Here is a 24,255-nt window from a genome sequence, read left to right as displayed (position 1 = left end):
TTAGACTATTCATTTGGGATTGTTCTTCCTTCTTTAAATAGGCCTGGATTGCTATATACTTTCCTCTTAGAACTGCCTTTGCTGTGCCCCACAGAAGTTGGGGCTTTGTGCTGTTGTTGTCATTTGTCTCCACATGTTGCTTGATCTCTGTTTTAATTTGGTCATTGATCCATTGATTATTTAGGCGGATGTTGTTAAGCCTCCATGTGCTTGTGAGTCTTTTTGTTTTCTTTGTACAGTTTCTTTCTAGTTTTATACCTTTGTGGTCTGAGAAGTTGGTTGGTAGAATTTCAATCTTTTTGAATTTACTGAGGCTCTTTTTGTGGCCTAGTGTGTGGTCTATTCTGGAAAATGTTCCATGTGCACTTGAGAAGAATGTGTATCCTGCTGCTTTTGGGTGCAGAGTTCTGTAGATGTCTGTTAGGTCCATCTGTTCTAGTGTGTTGTTCAGTGCCTCTGTGTCCTTACTTATTTTCTGTCTGGTGGATCTGTCCTTTGCAGTGAGTGGTGTGTTGAAGTCTCCTAAAAATGAATGCATTGCATTTTATTTCCTCCTTTAATTCTGTTAGTATTTGTTTCACATATGTTGGTGCTCGTGTGTTGGCTGCATAGATATTTATAATAGTTATATCCTCTTGTTGGACTGCCCCTTTATCATTATGTAATGTCCTTCTTTATCTCTTGTCACTTTCTTTGTTTTGAAGTCTATTTTGTCTGATACAAGTACTGCAACTCTTGCTTTTTTCTTCCTATTGTTTGCATGAAATATCTTTTTCCATCACTTGACTTTTAGTCTGTGCATGTCTTTGGATTTGAGGTGAGTGTCTTGTAAGCAGCATATAGATGGGTCTTGCTTTTTTATCCATTGTATTACTCTGTGTCTTTTGATTGGTGCATTCAGTCTATTTACATTTAGGGTGATTATTGAAAGATATGTACTTATTGCCATTGCAGGCTTTAGATTCATGGTTACCAAAGGTTCAAGGGTAGCTTCTTTACTATCTAACCGTCTAAATTAAGTTGCTTATTAAGCTATTATAAACACAGTCTGATGATTCTTTATTTCTCTCCCTTCTTATTCTTCCTCCTCCATTCTTTATATGTTAGGTGTTTTATTCTGTACTCTTTTGTGTTTCCTTTGACTGCTTTTGTGAATAGTTGATTTTATTTTTTGCCTTTAGTTAGTATTTGGTTGGTCTGCTTTCTTTGGTGTGATTTTATTTTCTTTGGTGACATCTATTTAGTCTTAGGAGTGCTTCCATCTAGAGCAGTCCCTTTAAAATACCCTGTAGAGGTGGTTTGTGGGAGGCAAATTCCCTCAACTTTTGCTTGTCTGGGAATTGTTTAATCCCTCCTTCATATTTAAATGATAATTGTGCTGGATACAGTATTCTTGGTTCAAGGCCCTTCTGTTTCATTGCATTAAATATATCATGCCATTCTCTTCTGGCCTGTAAGGTTTCTGTTGAGAAGTCTGATGATAGCCTGATGGGTTTTCCTTTGTAGGTGATCTTTTTTCTCTCTCTGGCTGCCTTTAATACTCTGTTCTTCTCTTTGATCTTTGCCATTTTAATTATTATATGTGTTGGTGTTGTCCTCCTTGGGTCCCTTGTGTTGGGAAATCTGTGGGCTTCCACGGTCTGAGAGACTATTTCCTCCCCAAGTTTGGGGAACTTTTCAGCAATTATTCCTGCAAAGACACTTTCTATCCCTTTTGCTCTCTCTTCTTCTTCTGGTACTCCTATGATGTGAATATTGTTCCATTTGGATTGGTCATGCAGTTCTCTTAATATTGTTTCATTCCTGGAGATCCTTTTATCTCTCTCTGCCTCAGCTTCTCTGTATTCCTGTTCTCTAATTTCTATTCCATGAACAGTCTCTTGCACCTCATCCAGTCTGCTCTTAAGTCCTTCCAGAGATTGTTTTATTTCTGTAATCTCCCTCCTGACTTCATCCTTTAGCTTTTGCATATTTCTCTGCAGGTCCATCAGCATGGTTATGACCTTTATTTTGAATTCTTTTTCAGGAAGATTGGTTATATCTATCTCCCCAGGCCCTCTCTCTGGGGTTGTCTGGGTGATTCTTGACTGGACCAGATTCTTCTGCCTTTTCATGGCGATAGAGGTGGTTGTAGGCAGGTGGCACATGTGACAGCTGGGACAACAAAGTCCCTTCCTGCTTACTGATCACCTTGCCCTTCTCCGCTGCCTGCGGTGGTTCCCTGCACACTGGGAGCAGCCCTCGGGGTAGCCCAGAGCCCTGCGGGGAGAGGCAGGTGCGCTGGGTGTGCTTTCCTGCTAGAACAGTGCCCCTTCACGCCTTGCCCCAGCCTCCTCTGTCTGTGCCGGGCAGCTGCGCACCGGTGGCAGCCTCTGGGTCCAGCCCGGGCAGCTGCACACTGGGCAGAGCCTCTGGGTAGCTGCTGTGAGCGGGGCCGCTCTCAGGCTGCTCTGCTGCTGTAGCGGGGCCATGCGGGAGGGGGAATGAATGGCAGGCTGCTTATCGCTGTGAAGGGCTTCAAAGCTGCATTGCCACCGCGGGGGTTAGGGCGCCTGAAGTTCCTCAGGATTCCCAGCCTGCTGGGCTGAGTGTGCCGGGAGGATTCCGTCCAGCTGTGAGGCCCCTGTCCCTTTAAGACTTTCAAAAAGCACTTGCTTTTCTTTTGTCCCAGGGGAGCCAGCTGTGGGGACCCACTCACGGAGTTTACTTTTCAGTTTCTCTAATATCCAGCATGGCGTGCAGTGTGTGTCTGCGCTCCTGGTGCAGTTATTAGGGCTGGTTATTCAGCAGTCCTGGGCTTCTACTCCCACCCCACTTGGACTCCTCTCCTCCCGCCAGTGGGCTGGGGTGGGGAAGTGCTTGGGTCCCGCCGGGTCACAGCTTGTATCTTACCCCCTTCATGAGATGCTGAGTTCTTGCAGATGTAGATGTAGCCTGGCTGTTGCACTGTATCTTCTGGTCTCTCTGTTAGCATGGCTGTATTTGTTGTATATTCAAAAATATATATGGTTTTGGGAGATTTCTGCTGCCCTACTCACGCCACCATCTTGGCTCCTCAAGTTTGAACGTAAGTATCTTGACTGATCACAAAGTCCGTCATGGGTGTGGGAGAGTGAGGCAGTGGCTTTAAATGGTTCCCCTGGACTCCAGCTGCCTCCCAACTCAGACCACCCCACCTCTCTGCACTGACTGCAGAGAACCACCTGGTCCCTAGCTCTGCTGCCCCTGGTATACTGAGTATATGCCCCATTCTCAGAGGGGAGAACAACCTGGTTCTTTATAGTCTAGGCTCACCCACTTCTCAGCCCCACCCGGCTTTTCCCAACTGCACCCACAAGCAAGCAAACAACTAGCGCACAGTAGGGATATAAATATTTCTTGGTTGCTGTGTGAAATTGTGGCTGAAGGGGGAAGGGGTAGACAAGCAAGGAATAACAGGAGGGGAAATACTTTAATTCAGGTGGTCAGAGAAGGCTTCCTGGGGGGAGATGACTAGAGCTTCCTAAGGTATGAAGGCAGGCGGAAAAGGTGAAAAGCACTGTGAGAAGGGATGAGAATATTTTGAGAATAGCATCTAGAACAGGCCAACAGGAGAAAAAGCTTCTTGTGTTTGAAAAGAAAACAAAAGCAAAAAACCTGAACAAGAAGAAATAGTGATATTCAGTCACCTGCATGGCCAGAGTAAGGGCCGGGTGGAGATGGCAGGCAGACAGAGGGTGGGCAGAGGCGGGCAGAGGCGGGAAGGTGCGGGAAGGCGGGTGGGGAGCCCACAAGTGCATCTGAAGCTGGAGAATCACCTGAGCCAACTTCGTTCAAAGAAGCCCTCCTAGTGCTGGGGTGTGGAGGACGGATCAGGCTCAGGCAGAGCGGGAAGGTGAACTGGCCAACGGTGAAAAGATGGCTTAGTTCAAAATACACTTTGGAGAGAGGATTGATAGGATGGGCTGGTGGTTCCACACAGCAGGAATGAGGGAAGAGGCAGGTGGGTTTGTAGCATTTCCTCGGGTGGGCTGGAGGAGGAACAGCTTTGGAGGATAAATCTGTGAATGCCCTTTGGCACGTGTCAGTTTCAAGGAGTGTGTGGACTAAATGGAGGAGACACGCAGGCAAGTGGACATCCGGGTACGAGGCTTGTCCGAGAGGTGTGAGCCGGCCACGCCGCTGGAGGAGGCGTCCACGCAGCATGGATGGCGTTTACCCTGAAGGGAGGGAATGATGACCGGGCAGAGAGTGCAGAGAAAGGAAAAGGAAGGAAGAGGCCCTGGGCTGAAGCCTGAAAGTGTGGACATTAGAGGGCGGGGGGGGAGAAGAGAGGCCCAGGAGGTGAGAGGAAAACCAAGAGAGTGGACGCCTGGGGGCCAAATGCCTTTGCCTTTGTGAAGCTACACCCCCCCTACACACCCTGGCCACCAGCAAAGCCCCTTTCCCTCCCCCGGACCCCCCATGTCTCTGTTCACATTGCCGGATGAGCATTGCTCTGGGAAGTGGCTCACACGAGCCCATCTGCTTGTGGCTCTTCTCCCCAGCTGGTTAATTCGAGCTTCCTGAGGGTGGGGGTGGGGGGTGCGCATCTTATTCAACCCTGAACCCCCATGCCCCACAGAAAGCAAAGGAGGCCACCAATACATGTTTGGTGGGGGAATGACACTGAAATGTGTCCTTTCAGGGGACAGGTTATTTTCCAGTTCTTTTCAAAGGGGGTTCTTCTGATGGTTCCAGTCTTGGACCTCTTGTGCTTCATCATCTTTATTATTAAATTTGTTAAAGAAGACAAAGTACAGAATCATGAGCCACACCACTCTGTTCCTCCGTGCTTAGAAAGCAGGCTCCAGTTGGAAACAGAAAAGCCATGGCTGAACTCAAGGTCATACCTCAACCTCCAGTTTTGAGATATTTGAGTTTTGAGGTATTCCAGAGACTGTGAGAAGATGGCCCCCCTGGGCCACATGTAAACCTGTCTCAAGCCTCTTCCCTGTGAGTACCTCACGAACTGGCACATAAGCCCAGGGCCCATGCATGACAAAGTCACAAAATGCAGCTGGCTCCATGCAGCTTGGCCCCACTGCTGGAAAAAAGCTGCTCGAGGTCTACACCAAAAGCCCTGGCACTGAGTGCTAGAAGAGCCCTGGGCTCGGAGCAAACAGATCCGGATTGTGCCTGGGGCCACCTCGCCGTGTGAATGTCTTCGCTCCTAGAGAGGTGTGGATGGTGCTGAAATACATGGGCTTTGGACTGACGTGGGGATGTGAGTCCCAGCTCTGACCCACACCAAACTGAATAACCCTGAGCAGCGGGCATCCTCAGGCCTTCATTCCACAACTCCAAAAAGCTCTGAAAACCAAAAGCCTTTTTATAAATCAGTCGGCATCAAGGCCTAACTGATATGAGGCTATTTTTAATCTCTATCCCACTTAGTAAGACTGTTTAAATGTTTCTTGGCATAAATATTGATATATTTTACTACTGCTGCTCTGGGATGTTACATAATATATGATATATAACCCACACCCAAAAAATTCTGAATTCCAACATATCTGGCCCTACGGTTTCAGAAAAGGGATTGTGGACCTGTAATTGATCACATTAAATTGGTTTTCTGTCTTTAAAATGGGGATTAAAATGGCAATGATTACAAAAGATAATGTCCATTAAACACTTAACACTGGGCCTGGCACTGTATAAATGTTCCAAAAATTGCTGGTTCTTATTACTGGTATCCATAAAATGGGCTGTTGGGAGGAGCCAGTGAATATAGCAAGGTCCCTGGTACTTAGTAAGACCTTAAAACATATTTGAGGGAAATGAGTAAGAACTTGAGAAACAATGAAGGGCAAACAGATGCAAATCAGGGACTCTTAGGGCTTCTCAGTCTTAGGTTTCTCTGTACCACAGCCTGAAGAGACTGATTGAGAGCCCTTAGGAAGTGGGATGAGGCTTGGTTTCCTTTGCTCCAGCCCGGGCCCTGCACTTCTCAGCAGGTGACAGTACCACCGACTACATCCCAGGCTTATCAGTCCCACCTGCTGAAGATCAAATGCAAATCATTTCCTAGTGTTGAAACATTAAACAGAGAAACAGCCAACTCTCAAGGCACATGGACACATAGACAGCCCAAATCAGACACACCTTCTAAGCCCTCTCCAAATATTTATGAGTTTTTAATTTCAGAAATTCACATCAGAGGCAACTCTTGAAGCCCATTTCTTTCTGGACTCCATAAATCGCTTGAATCTGCTTACTTTCTGCTCTGGCCTGTCGTCATTCTCATTGGACACTTACAAACAGAAGCTGCCCAAATGAGCCAATACTGCGTCCTTTGGAAAGCACTAGGAATGGGTGTATACATGCTTCCTGGAATCTGGACTCCACGTCTCCAGGGAAGGAAGAGTTGGCCGTGAGGTCAACGGATTTTTTAAAATTGTTCTATTTTTCTCTCTGGACAAAAATGAGGCATTTGGTAGCCAGTGTCTAAAAGTCCTTCTCTGATGTGTTTGCCTCTCAGAATTTTCAAACTGTGTTAATTCTGCTGATTGGTGGTTGACTATCTTATCCACCGAGTAGAAACATGGCCTTGCCTCTAAATTCCTCATTTAAGGGGAGAGGACAGAATTAGGATCTGCTGATGTGAACACCCCATCTCCAGTGAGCGAGTGTGCCTGCAGGCCATGGGCCCCACCCCTCGGAATGAACTGCACCAGCGCCCCCCACCCCCACCCCCATCCCCTGGCCTCTAGGCCCCTCTCGTCTTGGTGCTTGTGACTTCTCTCAGAATCTATCCTACCATGCACTTGAGCTGTTTCCCGGCCACTCCCAGAATTCAGCCCCTGCAACCACTCCCAAATGAAACCACTCCCACCCCCCATTCTCTCCTGGGACTGGTGCAGACTGTGCTAAAAATCTGGGGGCATTTTGCAAGGAAGGGTCACATAAAGCCTGTCATTTCTACACCTCCCTTGCTCCGTCCTTCCCCCTCTCCCTTTTCTGCTGCTTTCCCTAGAGTATCAGGTAGACTTTTCCATGTGGCCCATAAATAAATTCTTCCTTACCCACCCACAACCTGTCCCACAAAGTACACACACATGCGTGCGCGCGCGCATGCACACAGGCACACACGCACAACTTGAGAGAATCTCAGTTCCACCCCAACTGGGCTAAGCCCAGATATTCCTTCCAAACAGAATTCCTCTCTGAAAAGAATTATAGTGGGCCTTGTTTTCTCCATCTCATGTCAAGGGAAAAGGTGAAAGTCTCAGCTAAATAACAGAGTGCTCAGAGCCTGGAAAAGCTATTATCTGGGGAGAGCAGGAATCAGGTCAGGGGTAAGGCAGAGGCCAAGGAGACTAAACTCTCCTGCAGGCTCCTCCTGCCCGCAGTCCCTCCTCTGCCCTGGAACCCCCACCCGCACCTACCTCCCCGCGCACCCCCACTAGCTCCAGCCTCGGTCACATCTGGACTCTCTGGAGACTGGGACGGTTACATGTGGGTAGAGCCGAGTGCACACGCAGACAAAGCCGGTAAGGGGTGGGGAGGAGGAGGGAACTAACTGGGTTTTCACGACCTTGGACAAAACCCTTATCTTTACTGCACCCTATCCTCCCCATATTAATGTTCAGATCTGGCATTCCGGGTAGAAATGAGGCCAGCTAAGACTTAAATCAGCAGTCCCAGAGTATACCATGCGCAAGTCCTCTGACCTCTATTCACATACTCAAAGTGGACCTTCAAACACCTCCCTCTAGGGTCCCGGAAAGGACAAAAGGAGACTGTTTATGAAGCACATCGTGCTTGGTGGTCAGGCATGCTCCGCAAATGGCAATGCTTTTTAATAGTAGACCTTCAGGCATGTGCAGGCTCTGAGGAGTCAGTCCTCCTGGGCAGCACCACACAGGGAAGTCGAAGCTGAGCCTGTCGCCCTGTGCCTACTGGGATCACCAGCTCCCCAGCCAAAGGCCCTGCTGCCCATCGCGTTCACCCCCACTGCCCAGAGCTCAACTGGGCAGGGAAGGAAGGTGATGCCCCTACTTGTAGCAGACCCACAACTGGGCCCCAGCGCCCCACAGAGCCGGCTTTGTAAACCAGGCCACGGTTTCTCTGGCCTCAGTCTCCTCATCTGTGAAACAAATTCTTTGGACTTAACTTTCCACAACAGGCCTTCCTGATTGGCCCAGGATGTGGATAAGAAATCAACCCCAGGGCTGGAAAGGCAGTTCACTTACCCCCATGGAGCTCATCCTGCTGCACTGCCCACATGGGTTCCTTGAAGTGATGATCAAATGATAAGCTTATCAGTCAGCACCCACTGAGTGCAGAGGCTGAGTTACCCAGAAGATAATGAAGCCTAGGCATCAAGCCCCCTGCAAGACCTGGCCTGATCCCCTGCTGGGGTGGGGAGTGGGTGAGGCCCAACTGCTTCCCAGAGACCAGGAGTGCAGCCCCTGTCTTAAGGAACCACTCTAGTCTTGGTGCCTGTCTTTGGGCTGCAGGAAGGGCCAAGAGATTGAACCTACTATCTGTATACCCACTTGGGTCCCTGTGACAATCTGCTCCAGGTAGAATTTGTTGAGCACCTAGGAGCTGTCCGCTATGATCCTAAGGAAAAGTGGCTGAACTAGACGCTGCTCGGCTCCCTGCTCAAGGAAGGGTCACCTTGATCTAAGCCTAACAGCCACCTCACCCCCGCCCATCCCACCCCATCCAGAATCAACAAGCCGAGTTCCTGGCGCTCAGGCTGGAGCCACCTGTGCAAGAAGCTGCCAAAAGATTTACAGATGTGGCCTCACCAGTAACAAGCTGTGAAGCTGAAAGAAACTTCTCTGAACTCTCAGTAGTAAAAGGCAGGCTTTGATTAACCATGCTAGAGACAAAACTGATTTGTCTTCTTGACAATGATACTACATAATCATCAGATAAAGAGGCAATCCAAGAGTGTGCAGCCAAAGTGTGACAGGTGCACCAGACAGCTAAATGACCATTTTATGTTATCTTCACATCACTATATGATGATGTTCTCTGGATTTTGCCTTATGTGAAGTATTTATCAGTTTGATATCTCTTCTCATATTCTAAATATTCACTTATGTGCCTACTATTGTATTTGCAACGTGGCATTCTTTTTCTTAAAAGAGGGCCCTGAACATTGAATAAGCTTCAGGTCCTACGTCACTGGGACACACTCCCCAGCTGAATCAGGACAGGCCCTGGGCTAAATGCTTTATCGGCAGTTTCTCAGTTCAGCCTCTCAATGATCCTGTGAAGTCACTCTAATATTGCCTCCATTTTACAGAAATGAAAAAATGGAGGCTCAGACATCAGAAGAAAACAAATCCTACCATTTGCAACAATATGGATGGAGCTAGAGGAAATAAGCCAGTGAAATAATGCTCAGTGAAATAAGCCAGGCAGAGAAAGACAAGTATCAAATGATTTCCCTCATTTATGGAGTATAACAATGAAGCAAAACTGAAGGAACAAAACAACAGCAGACTCCAGACTCCAAGGAGGGACTAGCGGTACCAAAGCAGAGGGGTGGAGTAGGGTACCCGAGTGGGGAGGGAGGGAGGAGGGAATTGAAGGGCATTATGATTGGCACACATGGTGTGTGTGTGGGGTCACGGGGAACACAGTATAGCACAGAGAAGACAAGTAGTAACTCTACAGCATCTTACTGCACTGATGGACAGTGACTGCAATAGGGTACAGGGGGGGACTTAATAATATGGGTGAATGTAGTAACCACAGTGTTTTTCATGTGAAACCTTCATAAGAGTGCATATCAATGATACCTTAATAATAATCAAAAAATATGTTTGCTGCTAATGCTTCTATCTAACACTGTACAAGAAGTCCTAACCATGATTGCAAGTGGCAGAAAGGAAACAATATGTAAATACAAATAAATTGATTATATACCTAATTAAATAAAAAATGTATAAATATTACAAAAGAAAAAATGAAGGCTCAGAAAGGTTAAGTAATTTGCCCAGTGTCACACAGCATAAAGTGGTAGAGCTGGGATTCAGGTCCAGGGAGCTGGCCTCTAGTGCTAACCCTTATAACCACTCTGATCTCAATAAACATGGAGGCTTATCTGCGAACTAGTCACCTAGGTCTCTCTGGCACATCTCATTGCGCCTTTTATGATTATCACACAGCAATCGACCTGAAGCTAGCCAGCCACAGGCTAGACTCCCTGAGGGACTGGCTTCTCCTTGGACCAGTCGGTGAGCACTGACTCAACTCCTCTGCCGCTTCCAGGTGCCTCCTGGGTGCCTAGCTTGGGCCTTCCTCACTCCATCTTGTTCATCCCTCCTCACGGTCAGTGCAGTGGCTTTTTCACTAAGGAAACCAAGTGTTAGCGAAGGCTGAGATCCCTGGGCTCACCCAGAAGGGGCTGCAGAGTGTGGAGAGCAGACCCTCTGCTGCCCAGGCCCAGCTCTTGGCACGGGATTGCAGCTGGGGGTGAGGAGGGCAAGAGCTGCTCCAGCCTGAAACCTCTCTAAACTGGCAGCAGGCATTACGGAAATGCTCCCCATCGGAAGCAACACCATACAATCTGTGAGAAAAAAAAAAAAGTGTATAGATGGCTGCTTCCAGTGATGGTTTTCATTATGAGGGTCAGAGTAAACACAGACAGAGGAAACCAGAGACAGTCTCAGACTAAATACCCCACTAACTGTAGCTCCAGCTGTCGCAAGGGGAACAACCTGAGGTACATCTTGTAGCGCCTTTTTCTGAAGGGCCTCCAGGAATTCTGGACCCTGAATCCACCCAGCTGTTCCTCACTGCTGGCCCAGAAATCACTATGCAAGGGTTTTTCCCAAAGAAATAAGGCAAGGTAAACGAAGAGTGTGTACTGCCCTGGGAGGGCTCTGCATCCGCCCACTGCCAGTCCCTGCACCGTCACTTCGGGTGCAGAGAAAACCCCAAGCCACAGCCCTGATGCAGCCCTGTGAGGTCCTGCCGGGGAACCAAATAAAGCGGAACTTACAGTAAAGTCCCTGAGCCAGCATCCTGCCAGCTTCCACTGCTAGATCCAGTGCAGGGGAGCCAAGGGCTTTGTCTTCCTGCAGAACTACTGAGCGGACCAGCAAGAGGTTAGGGCGACAGCGGGGTTCCTCTACCAGATGGATCCAGGCCCCCGACCCTCAAACAGGGGTCAATCATTGCAGCATTTCACATACCTCATTGTCTGCTTCTCTCCTCGCAGAGTAAAAGGCAAAACAACAAAGTTCTATTGAGCTCCCTTCTGCAGAAGGAGGCAGGGCTGGGAGGAAGGGAAGGTGCTGTGTTCCAGCTCCTGTCAAAAGAATCAACAGCTGTTTCAGGAAGAGGGGGGCAGCCAGATCCTGCAGCAGCCAGGGGCTTTGTTCCGTGCTGGCCCCAGGAAATGGGCTGTTTATCTGGCCTGTTGACTCAGAGCTCTGTGCCAAGGCAGAGATGTGTCTCTGTTGGCCCACGAAGAGGGCAGCCACAGCGTGGCCTCCCTCATCAAGGGGAACTACGAATCCAAACTAGGCCCGATGCTGGAGAAGAGGAAGGACGTCACCCTTAAGAGGGACACAGAGGCCACCCACAGGTCGCCCATGCCTTGGCAAAAAAGGGAACTGTTCTGAACCCAAACAGCCCTAAGTGACTACAAGGACTGGCCAAATGAGAAGTAAAAAAAAAAAAAAAAAAAAAAATTTTTTAAAGGAGCGGGGCTGGTGAGGGAGAGAGTCCTCAAGACTTGCTGAAAAGTTACCTAAATGTTCCCCAAAGTTGGGCCTCTCCTCTCTATCCTTTAGGCTTGCGGAGTTGTTTTGTTTGAACACTATTTTTATAGAATGTTATGAGATCTCCCGCATTGCAGGCCAAGCTATAAGAACTTTAAAAGGTCGCGAGGCCCAACCCTGCTCTTTGACTGAATAATACTTAACCCTTCCCACATCCACCTCCTGCTCCCAAAATAGAATTTTCCAGCTGGAAGGGACCTTAAAAGAGTGGATTTTCAAACATTAAAACAGCTATAACTTTTTTGAAAAACATATGAGGTCACTCTCATAACCCCACTATGCAAAACTGAGGACACAGAGTGCTCTGGCTGAAGCGGGGAGATGCCGCCCACAGCCCCCTGCCCACCCCTCCCAAGTGCCTCAGACATGTCCCAGAGGTGTAGTCTGGGAACCCCAGACTAAGGACTGGGGACAAAACCTGACAGAAGCAGGAGCCAACGGCTGACCCCCACCAGCCAAGTGAAGCCTGATGCAGCCTCTTCCTCCTGTTTTCCGAAGGAAACTTCCCAGCCCCCGCTTTTGGAGGCACGAGCCGGCTGGCCACAATCTTTAGGATCTGGAAGTCCTGCCTAATAGCGTGCTTAAATCCTTCCTGCTAATGCTGAACAAATGCCCACTTTACCACCCAGTCATTCCACTCCAGGTCTATACCCAAAAGAAAGTGTACATAAGCTCACCAAGAGACATGGACTGGAACATTCATAGCACACCAAAAACTGGAGATGACCCTCAGGCCCATCATCAGAACTGCTCAGCTGTGATCCAACGTGGGATTGTATATACAGCAGAGAGGATGAACCAGCCACAGCTACTAACATCAACATGACGAATCACACACATAGAACTGAGTGAAAGAAGACCTGGCTGAATCCATATTTGAAGTTCAAAGTTAGGCAAAAACCAGTCTGAGTGCTACAAGTCAGGATGGGTGTGGCAGAGACTGGGAAGGGCCTGGGGGGGTTTCCAGGGGGCTGGTCATGATTCTTGAGCCGGTCAGTGGTTACATAGGTGTGTCCACTTTGTGCAAATTAATCACAAACGTGCCTTTTCCGTGTGTATATTAAGAATAAAAATGAATAGAAACCTTCCTGCTGAAAGCTGTCCTCGGGCTGTCTGTCTTCCCCTGACACTGGCTCAAGGGCCACATGACCATGGACAGGCCCTGCTTTTCCCTTCTTTCTTTTGGGTCCCCCATCTCAATAGCAAGCACCCCTGAGCACCTCACTGGGGATTCAGGCAAAATCTGTTTCATTAATGATCCAGGAATTTGGACCTACGGCCAGCGAGGAAGGGAATGATAGCAGAGATTGGAGGCTAAAGAGTTGGGCTAAGATAAACTGGTCCTTTTGACAAGAAAGCGGGTCACGTACGCCTCCCACTTTATGGTCTACAAAGCAGCATCTTCCCTTTTCTTCAGTGATCCTCGGGATTAGAGTGGTCAGGGAACAGGGACGTTCTGGGGCCCTCAGCGACTTGCTCAAGGTTGCCAGCTAGGGGTCCACTGTGGCTCTTCCCGCTAGTTGCCTCCAGGGGACACTCTACAGATCAGCATTAATTAGAGGCTCCCTGCTGGTTAACCCTAACTGGACAGAGCCTGCAAATCCACAAGGCAGAAAATTCAACTTCTGGAGGATCCCAAAATGATTTTCCTCCTTCCCTGACACACTCTCATGCTTAGACTCTCAAAATGAAGGGAGCACATACTTGTTATTCTTCAGAGACCGAACTGCGGCAGATGAGCCTCCAGCAGCTGGCTCTGATGACCAAAGGAGGCCGAGGCTGCCCAGATATGAATGTGGCACTGTGCCCGCAGGCTGACTGATCTCATTACCTGAAGGTCACCAAGGCCCTAATCTCTCTGGATCTATCAGATAACAGCCAGCATTCAGCACATGTCCATCTGCCGTGCCTGGAGTCAGATGACTGCAGGGCCTTGAATTTGAGGCCATGGCAGCTGCAGCCCAGGTGAGAGTCTAGGCTTTGCATCCTGATCATTTCCTGCTATGAAATAGGAAGTTCTTTTAGTTCATGTTCCCCACCCTGCCTACTTCTGTGGGGCGGTTTAGAGGTGGAGCAGGGACATGAGACAAGCATCATGATTAATTTTTCCTATGATGAAAAATGCCAAAATATAAATAGTGTAGTAAGAACAGGAGAGACTCCATCTTCAGGCTAGGATTGCATTTTAAAAACCAGGGAGTCAGGAGGTGAGATTCTTAACATATTTTGTGGTAATCAGCCAACAATTGTCATTATCTTAAGGCAGAGCAAGCGGTCCTAAATGGTATGGCCCACAGCTTGACGGTAACTGCTATCTTAGAGAAGAACAAGAAATTCCTTGTGTTAAGTTTATCTTACAGAATATGTAGAGCGCTGACTATGGATAATGACAGAATGTCTCTACTACTGGAGACAGGCACCATGCGACCACATGTCAGCCTCCTGCTCCTGTGACACCTTACCCCGCTCTTGGACTCACTAAAAGACGCGAATCCTAAACCTGTAAGTGCGCCTCCTCTCTGAGGCTGCCTGCCCTCTTCTTTGAGTGTGTACTTTGCCTTTAATAAAGCCTTCTTGCTCCTCAACTTACTGGGTTTTCTCTCCATGCTCTTCCAATCTCTCAGGAGGTTAATAAGAAACCCCATTCCCTGTGGTAAGCATCTTGGTTCCTTCGCTATTTCATGCAACTTTCTAGACTTCTGCACATGTCTTCACTCTCTCTGTTCTACTTCAGACAAACAGGGAAGGGCTACTGACATCTGATTTGGACTTGCCGGATCCCGTCGCCTGGGTAACCTGGGTGGTACTGCAGCTGTATGATTATGCTCTTTTAGTCGTCTGCTCAAAAGTCACCTTTCTTTGCTTTTGGGAAGTTCTCAGAATATAATCTCACTGCATCCAGTGTTCTGCAGCTCCCCCATATCTTGAGGTGGCAGGGACTTAGTTCCCACGCCGTGCAGATTCCAGCAGACACGGGGCTCCAGGTGACTGTCCTCCCTCTGGTCTCCCTTGCTCTCTGCTGCCTGCATGGCTGCTGCCAGTCCCTGCCACTCTTGCTTTAATGAATTCCTTCCTTCCCTACACTCGTCTGACCTGTTCGTGAATTCTTTCTCAGTCAGAGGCAAGAACCCTCCCCTGTCCAGGTTGAGGTTTCACCTAGTGCACAGGGAGAGACCTCCCCAGACTCAGCTGCCTGGCAACAGTGATGATTAAGTGTTCTGGGCAAAAAATGTTACAGAAAATAAGGTTGCAATTTGTCACTGTTTAATCCTAAATTTGTTTAGGGAGTCAAAAAACACATCCTTACCAATGCTTGCATGTGATAGTGCAATTCCTGGGCCAGGAATTACTGTAATCCCCACCTCCTTGGGTGGGTGAGGGGCTGTACAGCATGGTGGCAAGATGCACAGTCTGAAGCCAGACTGCCAGGGTTTGATTCCTGGCTCTGCCTCTTATGCTGTGCAATCCTCGGCAATTTGCTTAACTTCTCTGTGCCTCCATTTCTTTATCTGTAGCCAGGCACCAGATTGACGTATGTCACAGAATGGACCTCAGGTGAGGAAGTGATAAGGATAGGACCAGTAAGCATAAGGACTTCCTTCCAGCAGCTTGTCTGGGAAGGGCTGGAGAGAGGGTGCCAGCTAGTGAGGCCCTGGAGGAAAAGGGAAGTCCTCTGGGAGCACCCTGCCGACACTGAGAACCGTGGGGTGAGACAGTCTGGTCAGAAGGCATCTGCAGAATCAGGGAACGGAGAAAGGACAGGTGCGGAAGGAAGCTCAGCTCTGGAGGGGAGGCTGGAGAGCGCTCCCGAGACAGGCAGAAGGTGTTTCTCCTTGTGTGAAAGGGAAGCAGACATGGTGGTGGTAAGGATGAGGGACAAAGTGGGAAGCTGACATGTCCCAATCCTGAACAGCTGAAATGTGAAGGGGGAAGCAGTCGGAATGTACGGGAGGCAGAGGAGCTGGAGGGCTGTACAGAATCTTATCACCAAGAGCCTTGACTCCCCACAGTGCTGAGGGATCTGCAGTGCATCCTGAAGGTACTGGAGAACCCTTGAATGACATTAGGCAGGGAGAGTTACGTGGTTTGCTTTTTAGAAGAGTTAGTTACCTGGCTGCAACGTGAAGGGGAGAGGGAAGGAAAATCGCCAGCCAAGGCAAAGAGTGGAGACCTAAATGAACGGCGTTAGCTGAAGACCAGCGAGCAGAAGCAGTTTGCTGCGAACAAAGACAGGGCATCCCGAGACCTTGGGTTACATGAAATAAATCCTCTTTCAAACTTTCCTTAAAGGTCACTTCTTAATTAGACCCTCCCGGATTTAAGATTACTTTCTTTTTGCAATTTACTCATATATCTTTTAAAAGTCTTTCTTCCGCTACCAGGATGTCGGCTCTATAGGCAGATACTTTTGTATGTTTTGAATCGATGTGAAAGTGCTTGCTAATCACCTGGTGCTTGGTACATTTAGGAGGTTAAACCCATGCCTAGTACAGTGCTTGGCACCTGTGTGTTCAATACATGTTAAATATTTTAAAAATGGACAGTCATAATGATAGTGAGCAATGGGGGTGAAGGGAGGCAGAGAGGAGTCTAGTTCAGTGCTACTCAAAGTGTGGCCTGCAAATGGCCAGCTGTGTCAGCATCACTTGGGAGCTGGCCACCAGAGCATCAGAAATGCAGAGCATCAGGCCACCAGCCCTAATGGATTGTGATGTCCAGGGCGGGGCCCAGGCTGTGTCTCTGCGCACTGTGTCCCCATGCAGTGACCCTGTGCATGAGGTCTCCGGTGAGCCAGATGCTGCTAAGGTTCCCCAAGCTCTGCTGGGCAGTGGCTCTGCTGGTTGAAGTACTGGAGCGGATGGTGTTGCTGTTGACTGAAAAATGGACTATAAGGGTTTGGGGGTGGGGGTGCATTGGTGAGTTCTGTTATGGTTGCTTTTGCTTGGAAAACCTGCTGGAGCAGGCTCTGCAGCAGCCAGGGAGGGGGCTGGTGTGCAGGCGAGAACAGGCAGGTCAGCTGGGAGCACAGGAAGGGGAGGCCTTGGGGATAAGGCAGGTGTCCTTACAGCATCACCCTAAAACCTGTAGGGTGCAGCCCAGAGGCAGGGGGCAACGGGAACAAAAGGAGTCCCGAATGTGGGAAGGGGCAGTGCCCCGCCGGTCAGCAGCCTGCAGGCTGCCGCCAGAGCTGGTGAGCGCGCTGGGTCCAGTCCGTTTTCTCAGGATTCTCAGCGCGCCCCCGCGACACGCCCATCTTCTGACTACCTGTGGCCCCTTGTCTGCAGGAGAGAGGAGGGACGTGTGCCGGGGCAGGGCTGCCGCCGCCTGAGGATCCCCAGGGCTACCCGCCAGCAGGGGTGTGGCACAGACAGCTGCGGCTTTAGCCCCAGCTCCGCCTCTGACTCCGGGCAACACTGCGTGTGCTGGCTTGATTCCCACCGCACCCCTCTGTCTGATGGACAGCAGGGCTAGGGTCTCTCCTTCTGCACTGCAGCCCAGCTCTGGGGCCCCCCGGCACCCCTTGTGCCAGTCAGACTGAGGGTGAGGACCCCCTGCCTAGGGGCAGTCGGCACTTTCAGAACTCAGTCACGTGATGAGGCTCTGGAGACAGGGGGGGCGGTCCCCCACAAGGGCAGTCTGGCTAGGGCACTGGGAGCCACCAGGTGTGCCAGACCCAAGGCTTCACCTGGCTGCCATCCCAGCTGCTGTGAGTCCCGTTCTAAAGAAGCCTTCTCTTCCCTCAGCCAAAATGGGAGGCCCAAGAGCCAGCAGGGGCTTGTTCCTAGTAGAAGTGAGTGTTTTCCGCAGGCCTCTCCCTCCCAAAGGCAGATACTGTCTCTCAAGGGGCCAGCTCATAGTCCCAGCTTTGTTGCCCCCATGTCCTCCCCTGGCTGGTGGATGACACAGTCTTCCAGGGGACAGGAGAGGAGTAAAAAATTGCTCTCACCCACAGGAGCTCAAGCCCCCCAGGTTTAGTAATCTTCCAGCACCCACTAGCCAGCCTTCCTCCCAAAGGTGATCACCCCATTCACAGCATCCATACCACACAGCCTCTGCTTGAAGATGTCTAGTGATGGGGAACTCACCATCTCCCTGGGTGGGCTGTTTCATTTCTAGACTATTCTGATTGTAAGACACATTTTTTTCCATGTGGAGCTGAGCTCTGCTTTCCAGGACATTATTAATAATAATAAAGGCTACTGTTCATTTACATACACCACCTCATTTCATCCTTTCTACATTTAGTAATAATCCTCCCCATTTCCCACACAGGGAAACCGAGGCTCAGAGGTTAAGTAACAAAAAAAAAATCACAAAGCCAACAAATTCAACCTGCCTTGCCTTCCCCATTGAACCTAACAACTCCTCTGAGATAGGGACCCTGACTCTTTACTCTCTAAGCAAAATGGCATCTTCCCACGCACCCTTCAGGAAAGCCAGGCTCTCCGGCACTATGCCATCAGTAAACATTCGGAGGGCACTTACTCAGTACCTGGGACTGTGATGGGACTCAGACAAGCACAGAATGAATCAGACCCACTGCCTGCACTTTGCAAGTCCAAGTCTGGTGGGAGGGACACATGTGCCCTCGGGTGCCAAATGCTGTCTGCATACCTCAGCTCCTGCTGGCATGCTCCCCAGGCTGGGCTTGGCACAGAGTGGGCTGCAAGGGTGTCCAGGGTGGAAGTCACGGCTCCCGTCTGCCTCAGGTCCCATCTCCTGTTCTTCTGCCTTACCATTCTCCTACTTCTGCTGTCTGCACTTTGCCTCTTCCCAGTAAGCCCTCCTGGTGTAGGTAGAGGAGGCCCTGTAACATCAGGGTGGCCCTACAGATGGCTCTCCGTAGGGCAGGTCTGGGTTACACCTGCTGGGGACCAGTTAACAGGTTAATGTTTGGGTGTCCCCTTTCACTCTCAAAGGTGTGCTGGTCGGGAGGACAAATCACAGGGTCACTCTGTGTAAAAAAGGGCGCTATAAAATGAAAGGTCAGTCAAGTTCTCTTTGAGGCCCCTCTTGGCTCTTGGACTCTCTAGGATCTGGGGTTGTGTTTACCACCTGCTGGTCCCTCAGGATACCCCCCTCCAGCATCCAGAGTCTTTCCTGAGGCTGCTCAGTGGGGTGCAAGCCCAGTCTGTCCGGATGCATTCCTGCCGCTGCCCCTACCTCCAGTCTGTCCCCCTTCGCGCCGCCGTGGCTGGGAGCACCTGGGCTCTTCCTGCTTCCTTTATGCAGGCAGAAGGCGTTCGCAGTCTAAAGATTTACTGCAAAATCTGAGGTTATTTTGCCTTGGATTTTTTTTCCTTTCACTAGAAGGAAAAAAGCAGCAAGACAACTTAGTTAAGGCCTTTTAACTTCTCCTGTCCTCTGAATTATGCACAGGCCCCCATCTTCTTATTGTGTGACCCTGGATAAGCCACTTTACCCTCTCCAAACTTCAGTTCACTCTGTAAAATAGGGATAATAAATCCTTACTCCTCGAGTTGTTGAAAGGATGAATAATAACATCTCTAAAGTTCCTGGCACCTCATAGGTACTTAGAAAAATGGTCAACTGATATTATCTAAGAGACATGACTGTTCCCACCTCATCATAGTGGCAGGAGGCAATATGGCACAGAGGCCAGAGCCTGCATTTGACTGAGACAGGCCCAGGCATTGACTAAATATATGACTGTGGGCAAGTCACTTGGGCCTTCTAAGACTTGGTTTCTCCCCTCTGTAAAGTGAGAATAACAATGCCTCTCTCTTAGGCCATGACAAATGAGATGGTGCACATAGAGTGCTTGGCATAGAGCCTGATATGGGAACAGGAGGCCAGTAATGACTATTCCAGAATTTTCCACCTCACAGGCTTTTTTCCCCACCTCATCTGTTCTTTGTCCTCAAAGAGTCTGCCATGTTCCTGAATTCCAAAAACAACCAGCCCTTCCTTTGCTCAGGGTGCTTCCAAATCTCACCTGCTAGAGCCTCCAGAACTGGTGAGGCAGGATGGGGGCCCCCTCCTCCGTGTGCTGGTGACTTGTCCAAGGAGACTCAGCTGGGACTGGTAGCCGGGCTTAGGTGGAAGCAAGAATTTCCTCAACCTCTTCCTGCCCCAGAGGAAGTCTGCAAGTCACTGGTCAGTCAAAATTGAAGGGAAATAGGTGTTCACTTGTTTATGCATTCATTTGATGACTATCTACTTAGTGCCAATATTGGCACCTATCATGGGCCAGGCACTGCTTAGTCTGCTGGGTCTCTATGGATCAGCCAATATGGCCTCACTCTGAGCTCCAAAGATCCCCGGCGAAGGCAGCAACCTCACCTGCCACCTTGCCCATGCTTACCAACATGCTCACTCTCCTCTCCAGCACATCCCCAGTCTGCTGAGCTGCTTCATTTTATAGACTAGAGAACTGAGGCACTCAGGAAGGGAAATGACTTCCCCAGGGCCACTTGGCAATGATGTGAGGAGCTGGGGTGGGTACTCAGGGATCCAGCACCTCTCCAGGGCGAGATGCCCCTTATCCACAGCACAGGAAATAGATGAGCTTGGGGAAGGGGCTGGAGGCTGCCATCAATGATCTTCCTACGTGTGCTTGGGAATACCCTTATTGCTCTCCTTCCCTTCCCCAGCCCCACTGTTCCAGAATGATTCTGGGATGCCATGGTAGGCCTTCTGATGTGGGCACCAAAATGCCGATGGGAAAAGGTGGGCATCATGGTAGACTGAAAATAAGTGTGACATCCAATTCAGAAAGGACAGCCCTCACTTCAGCATAAATGTAAAACATCTCAAGAGATGGGGCAGAAACACCTAAATCTGAGTCCCACTTAGGAAGCATCACATGGGGCTGTAATGAAGAAGGTGGTCTGGAGACCCTGATTCACACCCATTGCCTCTGTGTCTGCGTGCACTTAACACCCGGAGCTCTCGGCCGGTATCACCTGCCCTCCTCACGGCTCCTGCTTTCTTCACTGAGCTCCTGCCTTTCTTCTCCCCAGAGATGTCGGCAGCTATGCGTGCCTTTTTGTTCCTCCGCCTGGCCCTTGGGCTCTCTGGGTGTGGTTTCTTAGCACTCACAGTGGAAAGCCCACAGGCTGCACCGCCTGTGTGGCCCAGGCTGGTCGCCTCAGCCAGGCACATTAGGGACTATCCAACCTGGGTGCTCACTGCTGCTGTTCCGCCAGGTGCTTCCAGCTCTCCACCTCCACGGTGGGATGTCCCTTCCTGGGCCCCTTGAGGTTGGGTGGGCTATGTGACTGGTCCAACCAGTATGATACAAGTGGGCCCAAGCATTTAACTGCCAAGGAAAGACCTCTAGGGCTGTCTTGCTCTGTGCCTGCAGGACATTCAAAAAGGCGACTGCTCTATAAACCTGGTTCCTTAAATGGGGAGCACAGCTCCCACCTGACCCAAAATACTTGTATTAATTAAAGTAAGAAATAAACCTTTATGGGTTTGGCTCCTAAGATTTAGGGGTTCTTTGTTACTACAACATAATCTACGCCATCCTGACTGATACATGGCCATCTCACACAGAGTAGAATATTCTCTAGAAATCACTCTTCCCTATAAAACTTGTACTCTTCTCATCAATGAGAGCCCTGTATTAATAAAGGAAAGGAAAGTAGAGACAAGAACATTTCTCCTTAAGTCCTAAAGATGAGTGAACATTCAGCTAAATCTGAAAAGAGTGAGTGAGAAGGAAGTTTGGAATGTTGTTCTCTGCGACCTCCTTTTCCAATGAAACAGGATGCTAGGTCATGCGGTTAGGATGCTAGGGTAGGAGCAGATGCCATGGGCACTAGGCGAGGACCCTGACCAGCAAGGACACAGGGTGCCAAGCAGCACAGCAACCTTGCTGGGGTTGGAACCAAGCCAGCTACACAGTCCCCTTCACCAGCCCAGGGACAGTGGCAGAGATGGCAACTCACCAGACTCACAGCCCTTAGGGACTGACGGGACACGGGGTGGACCAGAAAGACAAGGGGGACGGGGTTCAACACAAGGAAGGGCATGTGATTTTACTGGCTGGTCATGGGAGGGAAGGAGGCAGAGCTCGCAGCATCCCTATGAAATAGGTTCTACAGTTACCCCTGTTTCACAGAGAAGGAGACCAAGGCTCAGAGAGGTGATATTTCTTGCCCAAGCTCAGACAGCTAGTGGTCAGAGTCAGAATTAACCCAAGCCAGCAGGCACAAAAGCTTAGCCATTTCGTGGTACTCTTTCAGCCAGAAGCCATTTCACTCCCTCTGAGCTCCCCTCAGTCCTTTCTCCGGCTTCTCTTCTGCACCTTTACTTCGACCTTCAGTTACTGTTTTACACACACACGCACATGCACACATATAAAATCTCCCATTTCAGATTGTGAACTTAGATATTTTTTTTCATTATTACCACTATTACAGTGATAGTAGTGTAGCAAATGCTACTGTTTATTGAATGCTTGCAGCATGCCAGGCTATGTTCTGATAAGCACTTTGCACCATTTTTCAATTTTCACTAAACTCTTTAATTCTCACTAAAATGGGAAACATCCCTATTTTACAGATGAGGTAGCACCTCCACTCAGCTGAGCTGAAATTCAACCCCTACTATTAATATTTTCCTAACTATAGTTCAACTTGATCATTTCCTGTATAATCCTATATATTTTTACACTTAAAAACCTTCTCAGAAGGGGTGTTACAGGCTTCCCTAGATGCCAAAGGGGTCGAAGGCACAACCAAGGTTAAGTACCTGGGCGGAAGCACAACCAAGGTTAAGTACCTGGGCGGAAGCAGAAGCCAGCATTCCAGGGGCAGCATTCTGTCCCGTCTGTCCTGCAGAACCCAGAGTTCCTGGCTGGTGCAGGGTAAGGGACCCTATCTTCCTGCAAGGGTGGGGAGTGAGCAATAGCTACTTTAGCCCATCCAGACATTATAAATACATAAATATCACAAATACTTTGATTGCAAGGCAGTGTGAGCTCACTGTAGAATGTTCATCACAATAAACAAGTCACTTGTTTCCCCAATAAAATACTATTTTTAGCATCCAGTGTGCTAATTAGAAAATCATTGGTTGTTGATCACAAACTGAAATACCAGGAGGGTTTGCAGCCCTGCTTCTGCATATTATACTGGCTCACCCCCAGGCCCAGATTATTCATCCTTGAGGGCAAACTGGTGGACCACCCCCACTAGGTTTGCTTTCTGATGCTAAGTAGCACTCCTGTAATACCCCATACTCTATATGGTAAAGTTTTATAAAGTAAATTCCAGGCATCCAAAGATGGACCCTGAATCACAAGCCAGGCAGATTTCAGAAATCTGGGCTATTGTAAGGCCTGGGGATAAGGTAGCCAGGGCCAATGCTCTCTGCCCAGACCAGACAGCTGCCCTCCTTGCCAGCCAGCCAGTGCCAAGGGCTGAGCCTCAGGACACTCACATGCCAGGCTTGGTACTCCCTTGATGCACTGTATGACCTTCTGTAAGCTGCTGACTATCTGAGCCTTGATGTTCTTATCCTCCAAATATGCAACTCGATCAGCTGCAGTCCATACACAAGCACAAAGCACCCCTGGGTGCCTGGCACTGTGGGGGAGTGCAGAGATTATACAGAAGCTCCTTCCGGAGCTTATGTTTTGGAGCGTGAGCCAGGCCTGGAAGCAATTAACTATGACACCTGACGGAAAGAAGTAAGGGTGAGAGGAGATACAAGTCCCGTGTTGTGTTCTGGGGCCACAGAGGAGGAGTAAGCCATCCTGGCCGAGGCTGTGGCCAGGCTTTGAAGAGGAAGGGCTACATTTGAACTGAGCCTCAAAGGGTGAGTAGGGAGTCCAGCGGGTGGGAAAGGGCCTTCTGGGGTAGGTTAAGCACCTGCAAATGCAGGGGGCTGGAATGGCCAGCACTCCCCAGGCCAGTGTGGACTGTAGAACTGGGGGTGCTAGTCCTGGTCTCGCCCCACATGTACTGCCTTGGAGTCTGGAAGGAAGAGTCTGGGAACCTGTATTTTTCAACAAGCCCCACAAGTAATTCCAACATGCAGGCGGTACTGTCATGTGTTGGGAAAAGAATAAATGAATAAAAAAATAAACTTGACCTCAGCCAAGACCTTTCCTCTCTCAAGATGTCAACCCTTCTTTAAAATAAAGGTGCTGAATCAGCCTGGTGGTTCTCAAACTGTGTTCCAGAGAACCCTAGACTCTCCCTGCAGTCCCTCAGAAACCACGGCAAGGAGATCAGCCATGGGGGCAGGACGCTGAGCCCCTCTCCACCCTTCTTTAGCTCATCTCCCCTTTTATCTGTTTGCTAGCATATACTGTGCTTCCATATGCTATTCTGTTTGTAGCAAATGTTCCTTGGCTACAAAGAACTTTTAAAACCAATGCATTGGATGACCCTCCACGAATCTCCAAGGAGAAATTTTAAAATTCCTTGATGGCAACACCCTATCTTTGTGAAGTATTTCTCAAACAATTATGGATGGAGCATGAAGCTGTTTACCAGAAACAAGTGAT

General features: G+C 49.3%; 1 protein-coding gene across 11 annotated transcripts in view; it reads right to left on the bottom strand.

The window, feature by feature from the left end:
• Positions 1-24,255, bottom strand: part of GGTA1 (glycoprotein alpha-galactosyltransferase 1 (inactive)) — a 70,746-nt gene that overhangs the window by 21,947 nt on the left and 24,544 nt on the right. For 5 of the 11 annotated variants that reach the window (XM_073225335.1, XM_073225353.1, XM_073225358.1 and 2 more), the window contains exon 2: positions 11,181-11,296. The exons of 5 other annotated variants lie outside the window; for them this stretch is intronic. The gene's annotated coding sequence lies outside the window, so the exon portion shown is untranslated. Of the gene's footprint in view, positions 1-11,180; positions 11,297-19,728; positions 19,887-24,255 lie in introns of all 11 variants that reach the window. One more of the 11 variants, XM_073225333.1, reaches the window with a different exon arrangement.

The sequence above is a fragment of the Manis javanica genome, chromosome 2 (assembly GCF_040802235.1).
Source record: "Manis javanica isolate MJ-LG chromosome 2, MJ_LKY, whole genome shotgun sequence".
NCBI classification, from domain to species: Eukaryota; Metazoa; Chordata; class Mammalia; order Pholidota; family Manidae; genus Manis; species Manis javanica.
Note: the sequence above shows the minus strand (reverse complement) of the source record. Positions and strands in the feature narration are given on the sequence as shown.